General features: G+C 55.3%; 1 long non-coding RNA gene across 2 annotated transcripts; it reads right to left on the minus strand.

Moving 5' to 3' along the window:
* Positions 1 to 607: 607 nt before the first annotated feature.
* Positions 608 to 13945, minus strand: LOC144735668 (uncharacterized). Of its 2 annotated transcripts, XR_013588670.1 has the most exons (4): positions 13832 to 13945; positions 6461 to 6540; positions 1996 to 2044; positions 608 to 1775 (listed from the first exon to the last, which is right to left on the minus strand). It is a non-coding gene; the product is annotated as an uncharacterized LOC144735668 (long non-coding RNA). The 2 variants fall into 2 exon arrangements; XR_013588669.1 differs by lacking the exon at positions 608 to 1775 and having other exon boundaries at positions 1954 to 2044; positions 13832 to 13942.
* Positions 13946 to 15491: the final 1546 nt, after the last annotated feature.

Here is a 15491-nt window from a genome sequence, read left to right on the forward strand (position 1 = left end):
GCAAGGCGTTCCGAGTTCGCGGCTCAAACCTCGCGCCCTCCGCCAGATGCCCCGTGCCGCTGTAATGCAGCTGATAAAAAATAAAAAGATTAAATAATTCGGAGGCGCAAACATTTTCGGACGTATCCATCGTCGTCATCGCGATCGCCGCTAAACCGCCCCATGCACAGCCCCCCCCCCCCACGCACGGAAAACCTGGACACGTAGAGGCGTACTGCCCCTACCCCCCCCCCCCCCTGAGCCCCCACAGCCCCGTCTGCCACGGCCCCCCAAACCCCTCTCGCCAGCCCCTGCGTTTTAAAAGAGGGGCGGCCGGGATTTCTTAAAGACAGTCATTCGACTACACGCACACTACTCAACGATACTAAGACGACGGCGACAACAATAATTATAGTTGTCGTTCGACTTTGAAAACGTTTAAAATATATATATATACGTTCACGCCTGGCCGTCGGGGGGCACATTTAAGAAAAACTAAAACTGAAGGTTAAAATTCATTTTTGAAAGGAAACAAAAACGGACGAACGGCTCAAACATTTTTTTTTTCGCCCACAATTCAACTTGCCGCCCATTTTGGTTAGTGACGCCTTCCTGTTGGCTGTTGCTGCTGCTGATGATGCTGCTGCTGATGACGATGCTGCTGCTGATGATGGTGATGCTGATGGTGCAGTTGCTGCTACTGCTGCTGATGCCGCTGCTAATGATGCTGATGCTGCTGCTGCTCATGCTGCTAATGATGCTGCTGCTGATGACGATGCTGCTGCTGATGATGCTGCTGATGACGATGGTGCTGCTGATGGTGCTGTTGCTGCTCCTGCTGCCGCTGCCGTTGATCTTACCAACATTGTTGCTGATGATGACGCCGCTGCTGCTGCTGCTGATGACGATGATGATGCTGATGGCGCTGCTGCTGCGCTGCTGCTGCTGCTGCTGATGATGCTACGGCTGCTGTGCATGATGGCACCCCCTGCCGTCTGGCGCAGCTGGGAAGGGGGAAGCTGTTCCATTCTGGTTCAAAATCCGCGTGGGTCCGGAGCGAGCGAGCGAGCGAGCCGCGGGCTAACGGAGCCTTGCCTCTCGCGACGCGCCGACGAGAAAGGCGCACTGACGATTCTCTGACCGGCGTCTTTCCACGTCACCGCAGCCTCAATGCCCCCCCACTCCGCACACTCCGCACCCTCCAACCCCCCAGCTGGAGCCGGTTACCGTGACGACGCGAGGTCCACCGAACGCCGGTCCTGAAGGGTCACGAGTTCGAGGTGGGGGGTCGTTGGGGGTCAAATCAGCTCATCTCAGACATCATCATCGTCACCGCCGTCGTCGTCGTCGCACGGACATACTGGGCCCCGACGTAATAACGTGGAATTTCCACGGATGACGAAGATGAACACCGCACCGCTTCCTAACTTATATTAACGCGTTTCCGCTCTCTCTCTCTCTCTAAAACTCTTAATTTATCCGGCGGAATTTTTTTTTTTTTAGTTTTTTTACATTTGGACTGCGGCGCCGTCTCCTCGCGAAACGGCGTCACCGGGGGGGGTCTTTAAAGTCCGCCCCCGAGGCAGACGGTCTGAGTGCTGGGGGGGGAGGAGAGGGGCGGGGGGTAAGCGGGAGCCTCGCTAAACTTCATCCACGTCTCCCGGCCTTTCCTCCTCCCTCCCTCCCTCCCCTCCTCCCTCCTTCCTTCCTTCCTTCACCGTCCTCGCAAACTCTTCCCGCGGAAAATCTTCGCACCGTTGTCGCCTTGAGGCCGGCCGGGGGAGTCGCTGCTGCTGCTGCCTCCAAGGGGGGGGGGGGGAGGAAGGGGGGGAGGAGGGGGGGGAATTGGTGAGGAGTGAGGAGTGTGGGGGGGGGCTAGGAGGGCGAGTTGATGGTGGAGGAAGTTCCGTTCCGTGGCCGCCACCCCCCCCCCCGGCCACTCCCCCACTGCCGCCCCCCCCCCCCCCCAGCTTCTGGGTCGTTCTCCCCCCCCCCCCCACCGTGCCCGCGACCCACCGGCCGGAGAGAAGTTTCGCCTCCTCGCTCAGCGTCATTTCAGGAGGATCTTTGGGAGACAAAAGGCAAGCAAACGGAGGTGGTCACGGCTCTTGTGCGTCAACGGCCGCTCTCAGCCTTGCCCAGACCACCGACACAAGAGGTTTCAGCGGAACGCGCGCAGAGGGCGGGTGGCGCCGCTGGAGGCACGGCTCGCGTGCACGCGCGTGTCACGTGACCACCACGTACCTCAGCCCTGAAATGAGTGTACCTGGCGCGGTGGTGTGGTAAACATCGCCCCCGGGGAGACAAAGGCGGCCGGGCGTGGTGCTGGCCACCCACCCACCCCCTCGTGTGCCACAGTTAGCCTTCATTGGCGCTGCTGCTACTCGCTAACAGCACTTGGCCCCGACAGTCTGTGACAGGCTATACGGGGGGTCTTTGTCTTTGTGTGTGGGGGAGCGGTGGTGGAGTGGTTAGCGCTGCACTGCGCTACGAATCACCGCGTCGTACCGCGGCGGGTTCAGACGCGCTGCGTCTGCGGCCGTCTGGAACGCTCTTTGCTTCTGATATTTGGAAGCTACTGGGAGCTGTGATGCGCTTTTAAATCATCGATGAAAACTGGTTTCTTTATACTCTTCGTTTTTTCGGTGCCGTCACGTAGGTAAAAAATGAAATGAAAATGAATAAAAGTAAAATAATAAAAAAATAACCCGTAAAAACAAAGTTTTTCACTTTAAAACCTTTATATGCGTGGCGGCTAGAGTCCTCTCGTCCTCTGGCTTGAGATGGCTGCCACCTATGGGTCAGATGATTGCTTGCCACCATTAAGCAATTGGTAATTAAATATAATTATTTTTTTCTAAAAAGTGTAAAGTTATGGAAAAAAAATTTCACGAAAATAAATTGTGACGCACAACGAGTCTGTGTGCAAAATGTCAGCTCGATTGGATCACAGGACGTGGGTTAAAAAACGACCGAAAGATTTGCACGGTCGTAAGCGCGCAAGCAAGCAAGTGAACTTAATATAAAGGATTTATAAATCACGACGTTTCGGAGGCAACACAAGTCTCCGTCATCAGGTGGGACCGTCACAGCCAGATTTGCTGTATCAAGTGAGGCAGGGATTCCACTTGTATTTAAGAACTTGCATCTTGGAATCCCTGCCTCACTTGATACAGCAAATCTGGCTGTGACGGTCCCACCTGATGACGGAGACTTGTGTTGCCTCCGAAACGTCGTGATTTTTATTATTTTACTTTTATTAATTTTAATTTCATTTTTTACCTACATGGTGACTTTACCGAAAAACCTAAGAGTATGAATCCTTGCAGTCACGAAAGCTTCAAATCTAGAACTAGTTTCTTTAGCTTGGTGGGCCTTACCTGGTTCAAATAAAACGGAGAAAGTTTAGCTCAGAATCAAATCTTGACTTGAAGCTTTCGCTACGGCACATCTGAAACACGGTAGGACCAATACCTCGGCCGTGGCCGATCATTGTTTTAATGCGGTGGGCTCACGCGAAATTGATGTCTCTAAGACGATGGTACTTTGCAAGCCTTCTGGCTATCAACAAAGATTCGTTCATGAAGCCATCCATATATATAGACACAGACACAATGATGGGTACAAACTGAGCAATCATTGGAAGGACGTTATCAACTAAGCCATAACTGGCTGTGATGTTCCCATCGTACCACCTTCAGATGTCAGTTGTGCTTTACGTCCATTTCAAACTTGCGGACCAACACTGCCCATAGACCAACACTGCCCATAGACTCAACACTGCCCATAGACCAACACTGCCCATAGACTCACACTGCCCATAGACTCACACTGCCCATAGACCAACACTGCCCATAGACTAACACTGCCCATAGACCAACACTGCCCATAGACCAACACTGCCCATAGACTTACACTGCCCATAGACCAACACTGCCCATAGACTAACACTGCCCATAGACTCAACACTGCCCATAGACCAACACTGCCCATAGACTCAACACTGCCCATAGACCAACACTGCCCATAGACTCACACTGCCCATAGACCAACACTGCCCATAGACCAACACTGCCCATAGACTCAACACTGCCCATAGACCAACACTGCCCATAGACCAACACTGCCCATAGACTCAACACTGCCCATAGACTAACACTGCCCATAGACTCAACACTGCCCAAAGACTCAACATTGCCCATAGACTCAACACTGCCCATAGACTCAGCACTGCCCATAGACTCAACACTGCCCATAGACCAACACTTCCCATATACTAACACTGCCCATAGACTCAACACTGCCCATAGACCAACACTGCCCATAGACTAACACTGCCCATAGACTCAACACTGCCCATAGACTAACACTGCCCATAGACTAACACTGCCCATAGACTAACACTGCCCATAGACTAACACTGCCTATAGACTCAACACTGCCCATAGACTCAACACTGCCCATAGACTAACACACTGCCCATAGACTAACACTGCCCATAGACTAACACTGCCCATAGACTCAACACTGCCCATAGACTAACACTGCCCATAGACTCAACACTGCCCATAGACTCAACACTGCCCATAGACTCAACACTACCCATAGACTCAACACTGCCCATAGACTCAACACTGCCATAGACTCAACACTGCCCATTGACTCAACACTGCCCATAGACTAACGCTGCCCATAGACTAACACTGCCCATAGACTCAACACTGCCCATAGACTCAACACTGCCCATAGACTAACGCTGCCCATAGACTAACACTGCCCATAGACTCAACACTGCCCATAGACTCAACACTGCCCATAGACTAACGCTGCCCATAGACTAACACTGCCCATAGACTCAACACTGCCCAATGACTCAACACTGCCCATAGACTCAACACTGCCCATAGACTTACACTGCCCATAGACTCACACTGCCCATAGACTAACACTGCCCATAGACTAACACTGCCCATAGACTCACACTGCCCATAGACTTACACTGCCCATAGACTAACACTGCCCATAGACCAACACTGCCCATAGACTAACACTGCCCATAGACTAACACTGCCCATAGACTAACACTGCCCATAGACTAACACTGCCCATAGACTCAACACTGCCCATAGACTAACACTGCCCATAGACTAATGCTGCCCATAGACTTACACTGCCCATAGACTCCCACTGCCCATAGACTAACACTGCCCATAGACTCAACACTGCCCATAGACTAACACTGCCCATAGACTAACACTGCCCATAGACTAACACTGCCCATAGACTCAAAACTGCCCATAGACTCAACACTACCCATAGACTAACACTGCCCATAGACTAACACTGCCCATAGACTAACACTGCCCATAGACTAACACTTCCCATAGACTAACACTGCCCATAGACTCAACACTGCCCATAGACTAACACTGCCCATAGACTAACACTGCCCATAGACTCAACACTGCCCATAGACCAACACTGCCCATAGACTCAACACTGCCCATAGACTAACACTGCCCATAGACTCAACACTGCCCATAGACTAACACTGCCCATAGACTAAACACTGCCCATAGACCAACACTGCCCATAGACTCAACACTGCCCATAGACTAACACTGCCCATAGACCAACACTGCCCATAGACTCAACACTGCCCATAGACTCAACACTGCCCATAGACTCAACACTGCCCATAGACCAACACTACCCATAGACTCAACACTGCCCATAGACTAACACTGCCCATAGACTCAACACTGCCCATAGACTCAACACTGCCCATAGACTAACACTGCCCATAGACTCAACACTGCCCATAGACTCAACACTGCCCATAGACCAACACTACCCATAGACTCAACACTGCCCATAGACTAACACTGCCCATAGACTCAACACTGCCCATAGACTCAACACTGCCCATAGACCAACACTGCCCATAGACTCAACACTGCCCATAGACTCAACACTGCCCATAGACCAACACTACCCATAGACTAACACTGCCCATGTGTGTCTGCGCGTGCGTGTCTGTGCGTGCGTGTCTGTGCGTGTCTGTGCGTGCGTGCGTGTCTGTGCGTGTGTGTCTGTGCGTGCGTGCGTGTCTGTGCGTGCGTGTCTGTGTGTGCGTGCGTGTCTGTGCGTGCGTGTCTGTGCGTGCGTGTGTCTGTGCGTGCGTGTGTCTGTGCGTGCGTGTCTGTGCGTGCGTGTCTGTGCGTGCGTGTCTGTGCGTGCGTGTCTGTGCGTGTCTGTGCGTGTCTGTGCGTGCGTGCGTGTCTGTGCGTGTCTGTGCGTGCGTGTCTGTGCGTGCGTGTCTGTGCGTGCGTGTCTGTGCGTGCGTGTCTGTGCGTGCGTGTCTGTGCGTGCGTGACTGTGCGTGCGTGTCTGTGCGTGCGTGTCTGCGCGTGTGTCTGTGCGTGCGTGTCTGTGCGTGCGTGTCTGCGCGTGTGTCTGTGCGTGCGTGCGCGTGTCACACCTGCCCGGCAGATGCGGCCGAAGTGACGAACTGCAGGCCGGGGTTCGTCGCCGTGACGACCGTGCCGGGCATCATGGGAACTGCCGGTCGGGGGAAGAGACAAGGAAGAACAATCATGGACACGCCGTGAAGGTCCCTTGCGAGGATTTCCTGTGCACACGCATTTTCTGAACCGGTTCCGGGCCGCCCCTACGTCGACTCGGCCTCAAATGAGTACACCTGGTGCGGTGTTTAGTACACATCGCTACTGGCTGGGCGTGGTGCTGGCCACCCACCCAGTCGTGTGTCGTGGCGGCCTTCATTGGTGTTCCCTAACAGCACTTGCCCCAACAGTTTGTTGAAGGCTATATGGGGAATCTTTGTTGTGTGTGTCCATGTGTGTGTGTGTGTGTGCGCACATTCGTGTGTGTGCGCGTTCGTGCGTGTGCTTGCATTCATGTGCGTGTGTGCGTTTGTGTGTGTGCGTGAACGTGTTTGTGTGTGTACGTGTGTGTGCATGTGCGTGTGTGAGTGCGTGCATGTGAGTACGTGTGTGCGCGCGTGTGTGCACGTGTGTGTGTGTGCGCGTGTGAGTGCGTGTGCGTGCGTGTGCGTGCGTGTGAGTGCGTGTGTGTGCGTGTGTGTGCGTGGCAGTGAGGAAGCCACGTGGTGGCATCTGTCACGGCCAAACTAATTTGCATTTATGCAGATGAGTCCTGTTAGCACTGGTTTGCCTCTGAGGTGTGGGGAACAGACACCCCCCTACACCTCTCCCCCCATACACAAAGACGCCCCATATAGCCCCCTCCCTAGACAAACAGACCCCTACACACATACACACAGAACCCCCTACACACACACACACAAAACCTCTACGCACACACACAGAATCCCCTACACACACACACAAAACCCCTACACACACAACAACAACAACCGCCATTCGCCACCAAGTGGCGGTGACGTCATCACGACGCTTGTGCCAGGCCATGTGCAACTTGAGGCCACGTGAAGTGTCGAACGCCCGCTGGCAGGAAGTCACGGGGCAGACCCAGGTGCCACGGGTCGACTGACAGAGATGACCGAGATGACTGGCTGATGCACCACCTGTGCCCCCTACTGTACCAACTTGCTGTGCTTTAGCCTCCCGGCGCTCCGCTCGTTATTGTGAGCATCGCTCCTCCGCCCTCCGTTGTTGTTGGAGGGCGACTGCCTCCAACTGCCCAGTAGCGTCCTTCACGAGCCTCCTCCACTGAGGCCGATCTTGACACCGCTGGTACCAGTCATCGGCAAGTCCACTCAGCTCCACGTCCTCCTGTACCACATCACTCCATCTCTTCTCTAGCCCGTGCTGCGCCCGTTTAGCCCCCTCGATCCGGTCAAACAAAAGCAGTTTAGGCATGTGGTGGCTGGGCATGCAGGCTACATGACCCAGCAAATGCAGCCTTGCCTGCCATAGGAGCTCACCGATGGGACTTTGCCCAGATCTTTCAAGGATTTGTGAGCTCCTCACACAATTCAGCCTGGTTAAACCCAGGATGGATCGTAGGCAGGCCAGCCTAAATGTTTCTAACCGGCGAAGATGCTCCATTAGGGGGGTCCACGTTTCGCAAGTGTAGAGAAGGGAGGGAATGACTGTGGCCGAGAAGACCTGAAGCTTCGTGCGGAGCAACAGACCAGGCAGCTTCCACACAGCGTTACGCAACCGATGAAAAGATATTGCCGCTCGACTGATTCGGAGTGAGACCTCCGCTGCCAAACCGGAGCCGGTCATAAGTATACTGCCCAGGTATGGGAAACTCTCCACTCTCGCCACAACTGCCCCATCACCGATTGGGAGTTGTGGGGGTGGAGTGTCTGATGGTACAATATACCCAGGCAGGTGCTTAGTTTTGGTGGGGCTGATGGTAAGGCCCCACCTCTTAGTGGCACACTCCAGTTTCAGCAGCAGCATCTCCAACTCCTCCTCTGAATGAGCAGCAATTACCAAATCATCAGCATACATAACGTGGTTGACCAATAGGGAGCACCCGGGCATCGATCAGCCTTCCATTATATCTGTACCAAATGGAAATTCCCCCGGTACAGCAATTGAAGGCTTCACAAACGACGTGGTCAAATAATGTGGGAGCCAGCGGACATCCCTGTCGCACCCCAAGGTGTACAGGGAATGGCTCTGACTCCCGGCCACGTAGTTTTACCCGGGCCCGCTCACCATCATGAAGGTCCTTAATGATCGTTAGCAGAGGGTCAGGGACTCCAAAAGCACGAAGAACAATCCAGAGCCCAGGCCGACAGATGGTATTATCGGCCTTGACCAGGTCAATTATGCAAAGATGTAGGTCTTGTTGAAATTCCCTACACCTCTGCTGTAGCAGACGGACAGAAAATATGGCATCTGTGCAGGACCGCCCTTTCCTGAAACCGCATTGAGGCTCCGCAAGCCTCTCCTCAGCGTGCCTAGCAAGGCGATGTTGAATAATCCTTGCCAGGACCTTTCCCGACACACTGAGGAGACTTACACCTCCACACTAACACCTACACACACACACACCTACACACACACACTTACACACACACTTACACACACACACACACCTACACACACACACCTACACACACCTACACACACACACACACCTACACACACACCTACACACACCTGCACACACACTTACACACACACACACCTACACACACACACACCTACACACACACACACACCTACACACACACACACCTACACACACACACACACCTACACACACACCTACACACAATTACACACGCACACACCTACACACACACACCTACACACACACACCTACACACACACACCCTTACACACACCTACACACACACACCTACACACACACACCCTTACACACACCTACACACACACACACACACACACCTACACACACACACCTACACACTTACACACACACACACACCTACACACACACACACACTTACACACACCTACACACACACACCTACACACACACACCTACACACACACACCTACACACACACACACACCTACACACACACACACCTACACACACACACACCTACACACACACTTACACACACACACCTACACAACAACAACCGCCATTCGCCACTAAGTGGCGGTGACGTCACCACGACGCTTGTGCCAGGCCATGTGCACCCTGAGGCCACGTGAAGTGTCGAACGCCCGCTGGCAGGAGGTCACGGGGCAGACCCAGGTGCCACGGGTCGACTGACCGAGATGACCGAGATGACTGGCTGATCCACCACCTGTGCCCCCTACTGTGCCAACTTGCTGTGCTTTAGCCACCCGGCGCTCCGCTCGTTGTTGTGAGCGTCGCTCCTCCGCCCTCCGTTGTTGTTGGAGGGCGACTGCCTCCAACTGCCCAGTAGCGTCCTTCACGAGCCTCCTCCACTGAGGCCGATCTTGACACCGCTGGTACCAGTCATCGGCAAGTCCACTCAGCTCCACGTCCTCCTGTACCACATCACTCCATCTCTTCTCTAGCCCGTGCCGCGCCCGTTTAGCCCCCTCGATCCGGCCGAACAAAAGCTGTTTAGGCATGCGGTGGCTGGGCATGCGGGCTACATGACCCAGCCAACGCAGCCTTGCCTGCCGGAGGAGCTCACTGATGGGACTTTGCCCAGATCTTTCAAGGACTTGTGAGCTCCTCACACAATCCAGCCTGGTTAAACCCAGGATGGATCGTAGGCAGGCCAGCCTAAATGTTTCCAACCGGCGAAGATGCTCCACTAGGGGGGTCCACGTTTCGCAAGCGTAGAGAAGGGAGGGAATGACCGTGGCCGAGAAGACCTGAAGCTTCGTGCGGAGCGACAGACCAGGTAGCTTCCACACAGCGTTACGCAACCGATGAAAAGATATTGCCGCTCGACTGATTCGGAGTGAGACCTCTGCTGATAAACTGGAGCCGGTCATAAGCACACTGCCCAGGTATGGGAAACTCTCCACTCTCTCCACAACTGCCCCATCACCGATTGGGAGTTGTGGGGGTGGAGTGCCCGATGGTACAAAATACCCAGGCAGGTGCTTAGTTTTGGTGGGGCTGATGGTAAGGCCCCACCTCTTGGTGGCACACTCCAGTCTCAGCAGCAGCGTCTCCAACTCCTCTTCTGAATGAGCAGCTATTACCAAATCATCGGCATACATAACGTGGTTGACCAATAGGGAGCCATCCCTTGATCGCACCCGGGCGTCGATCAGCCTCCCATTATATCTGTACCAAATGGTAATTCCCCCGGTACAGCTTTTGAAGGCTTCACGAACTACGCAGTCGAAATAGATGTTAAATAATGTGGGAGCCAGAGGACATCCCTGTCGCACCCCAAGGTGTACAGGGAAAGGCTCCGACTCCCGGCCACGTAGTTTTACCCGGGCCCGCTCACCATCATGAAGGTCCTTAATGATCGTGAGCAGAGGGTCAGGGACTCCGAAAGCACGAAGAACAACCCAGAGCCCAGTCCTACTGATGGTATCATAGGCCTTGACCAGGTCAATAAAGCAGAGATGTAGGTCTTTTTGAAATTCCCTACACCTCTGCTGGAGCAGACGGACAGAAAATATGGCATCTGTGCAGGACCGCCCTTTCCTGAAACCGCATTGGGGCTCCGCAAGCCTCTCCTCAGCGTGCCTAGCAAGGCGATGTTGAATAATCCTTGCCAGGACCTTACCCGGCACACTGAGGAGTGAGATGCCCCTGTAGTTGTTACAGTCGGTACGGTCCCCCTTCTTAAAGGGCATCCTTCCAGTCCTGCGGAACCTGTCCAGTGGTCCAGACTGTTGTTATGATGTCATATAGGGCAGTCTGTGCACAAACGCCACCCTCCCTCAGCATTTCGCTTGGGAGATCATCTCTGCCCGATGCCTTCCCTGGTCTCAGACTCCGGATCGCCCTCAGTACTTCCTCAAGAGCTGGCACCTCAGCCAGCCACTCACAGGGGGTGACCTCTTCCAATATTTGAGGCACCGCAGCCTCAGCAGGGTTATCCCCACTTTGTGCCATGATGTTTTCCTGGCTGAGAGATTTTCCCTCCCCCAGGACCTCGCAGAAATGCTCAGCAAATCTGCAAACCTGTTCCTGGGGGTCAGAGATTGGATCACCGTTTTTTCCTCTAATGATGGTAATAGGTGTGGCGCTGCAGGTTACTTTTTTGATGGAATTAAATAGTGATTTGTGATCGCGGGCCACTGAGGCAGACTCCATCTCCTCGGCAACCCGCGACCACCACCCATCCTTACAGCGCCTTACGGCTCTCCGAACCTCCGAGCGAAGGCTGCGGTAAACCTCCTCATTCTCCGACGTGGGATGCTGTAGGCGATGAGAGTGGGCCTGTCGCTTTTTCTCAATTAACCTGAACACCTCCTCTGTCAGCCAGGGTTTCTGGGGAGGTCTGGACCGCGTACCCAAAGCAGCCATTGCAGCTGCATGAGTCACAGTCTTAAACCTCGCCCATTTACCCTCGACATCAGGTGGAGTGGGGGACGATGCCAACCCCAGCTGCAAGCAATGATGAAATTCTCGCTTGCAACTTTCATCAGCTAGCTGAGACCAGGCCACTTTTGGTTGGAATGGGGTCCTGGGTGTACACCCACCACCGGAGTGGAAGAATGGCAGGCGCATCTTACAGATGACTAGTCGATGGTCAGAGGTCAGATCAGCTCCACGGTAGGTCCTGGTGTCAAGGACATGGGCTCGCATCCGCTGGTCCGTCACTATGTAGTCCAGCAGATGTTCTTGCTTGGACCCGGCATGTATCCATGATGTTGTGTGGATGCGCCGATGCCGGAAGAGCGTGTTGGTAATTACAAGCCCATGGGCTGCACAAAAATCTAGCAGCCTTCTACCGTTATTATTGAGCTGATCTGGCCCATGCCTTCCAATCACTCCAGACCAGGTGCCAGCATCATGACCAACTCGGGCATTGAAGTCACCCAACAAGATGACTCTGTCCCGAGTGGCCACTTTAGCCAGCACCTGTGACAGGAGGTCATAGAAAGCGTCTGACTCATCGGCTTTGCCTGCATCCCTCCACGGATGTTCGTCTTCGGTGGGGGCATAAGTAACCACGACCACCACTCCTCGCCTCTGGTTGATGGGAAGGCGAGCCCAAAGTATCCTGGGGCTTACAGCTTCCCACACCTCACCGCCACGCTCCCACGCCCCCTTCATTCTTTTTTTCAGAAGAAGAGCCACACCCTGTTGTTTGGCAGTCTCCTGCCCCGAGTAGAGGAATGTCCACCCCTCATGGTGGCAGGAGCCAGAACCGGTCCACCGGACCTCCTGAATGCCACAGAGATCCAGGCGGTACCGGTCCAGCTCCCGACAGAGGAGTGGCAGCCTCTCCTCCGCAGTGAGCGTTCGAACATTCCACGTGGCCATCCGCAATGGTTTTTCGTTGTTTCTGGAGGAGCCCCGAGGGTTAAAATTCAATCTCCTGGCTCCGCCAAATGGGGTTTGGCCAGGAGACGTCATAAAAGCCTGACCCCCCGGGGCCTCCGGCACAAGCTTATTAATTACAGGTTTATGTTTAATTCGTAGTTTAGTGGTGGTTAATTGAAGGTGGAGGGGTTACCAGCCCCTCGCACCCGTCCAGAGCCCCCGTTTAGCCACTGTGGTGGTCACAGACGCCATGAGGGGAGAGGCCAATGGGCATTGGCCTTCCCCCCACAGCACTGCCCACGACAGTGTTGCCCGTCCGGCACCGCGAGGAGGTAGGAGGTTGTTTTGCACACACACCTACACACACTTACACACACACACACCTACACACACACACACACTTACACACACACCTACACACAAACACACACACACCTACACACACCTACACACACACACCTACACACCTACACACACACCTACACTTACACACACACACCTACACACACACTTACACACACACACACACTTACACACACCTACACACACACACCTACACACACACACCTACACACACACACCTACACACACACCTACACACACACACACCTACACACACCCACACACACCTACACACACACACTTACACACACACACACACACCTACACACACCTACACACACACACACACCTACACACACACCTACACACACTTACACACACACACTTACACACACACACACACCTACACACACACACACCTACACACACACACACCTACACACACACACACCTACACACACACACTTACACACACACACACCTACACACACACACTTACACACACACACACACACACTTACACACACACACCTACACACACTTACACACATACACACACACCTACACACACACACACCTACACACACACCTACACACACACTTACACACACACACACACAGTGCCCCTCCCACTCACCCCCCTGCAGGAAGGCTGCGGTGGCGTGTGGCCCCGCCCCCTGGTAGTGCAGGAGGCCTGGGCCCAGCAGCGTGTGGGTGTTGTGGGGGGGGGGCGGGGGGTGGGGGCCCCGGCGGGGGGTGGGGGCCGGGGGGCGGGGGGGCGGGGCCCGGCGAGCCCCAGACGGAGTCGTCCAGAGCAGGGCGCTTGGCGGACGGAGACAGCGGGCCCGACTGCTAGGGGGACACGGGGACAGGGGAGACAGGGAGACACGGGGACAGGGACACGAGGAGACACCAGGGGGACACGGGGACAGGGACACGGGGAGACACCAGGGGGACACGGGGAGACGGGGGACACCCGGGGGACACGGGGACAGGGACACGAGGAGACACCAGGGGGACACGGGGAGACACCAGGGGACACGGGGAGACACCAGGGGACACGGGGAGACACCAGGGGACACGGGGAGACACAGGGACAGGGGAGATGCCCGGGGGACACGGGGACACGGGGACAGAGAGACACGGGGACACGGAGACAGGGAGACACGGGGAGACGCCAGGGGGACACGGGGAGACACGGGGACACGGGAGATGCCAGGGGGACACGGAGACACGGGGGACACGGGGACAGGGAGACACGGGGACAGGGGAGACCCCAAGGTGACACGGGGGTGTGGGGGGGGGGACACACGGGGATAGGCACATGGGGACAGAGGGACACAGAGACACCGAGAGACACAGACACACGCGACATTGTGGACACACGCAGACACACACACGGACACGCAGACACACACACGCACATCAAACCAGTTATAAAGGCGGCGTTTGCGCGCTCACTTGGACAGCAGCAGCAGCAGCACACAGACGACCGTCGCCACAACCACCGACCCGCAGTCTCACTCGGTAGCACGCGCACACAAAGACAAAGGTCCCCCGCGTAGCCTTAACGGACCATCGGGGCAAGTGCCGTTAGCGAGCAGCACCTATGAAGGCCGGCACTGTAGCACGCGAGGGGGTGGGTGGCCAGCACCACGCCCGGCCGCCTTTGTCTCCCCGGTGGCGATGTTTTACACACAGCACCGGGTACTCATTTGAGGCCGAGTCGACCTAGGGGAGGCCCAGGTACCGGTTCAGATAATCGCCGCCGGTGTTGGCCGTGAGCGGGAATCGAACTCGGGTCGCCGGGTTCGTAGCGCTAACTGCTGCGATAGCGCCCCCCGTACCAACACAGAGGCAGCAACATTCGCCACTAAGCGGCGGTGACGTCAACCACGGCGCTGGTGCCAGGCTAGGTGCAGGAGGAGGTCACGGGACAGACCCAGGTGGTGCTGTGCCAGGCTAGGTGCAGGAGGAGGTCACGGGACAGACCCAGGTGGTGCTGTGCCAGGCTAGGTGCCGGAGGAGGTCACGGGACAGACCCAGGTGGTGCCATGGGTTGACTGCTGTGCCAGGCTAGGTGCAGGAGGTGCCATGGGTTGACTGCTGTGCCAGGCTAGGTGCAGGAGGAGGTCACGGGACAGACCCAGGTGGTGCCATGGGTTGACTGCTGTGCCAGGCTAGGTGCAGGAGGTCACGGGACAGACCCAGGTGGTGGTGCCACGGGCTGACTGCTGTGCCAGGCTAGGTGCAGGAGGAGGTCACGGGACAGACCCAGATAGTGCCATGGGTTGACT

This window comes from Lampetra planeri, chromosome 56, assembly GCF_965212315.1.
Source record: "Lampetra planeri chromosome 56, kcLamPlan1.2.h2, whole genome shotgun sequence".
Classification (NCBI taxonomy): domain Eukaryota; kingdom Metazoa; phylum Chordata; class Hyperoartia; order Petromyzontiformes; family Petromyzontidae; genus Lampetra; species Lampetra planeri.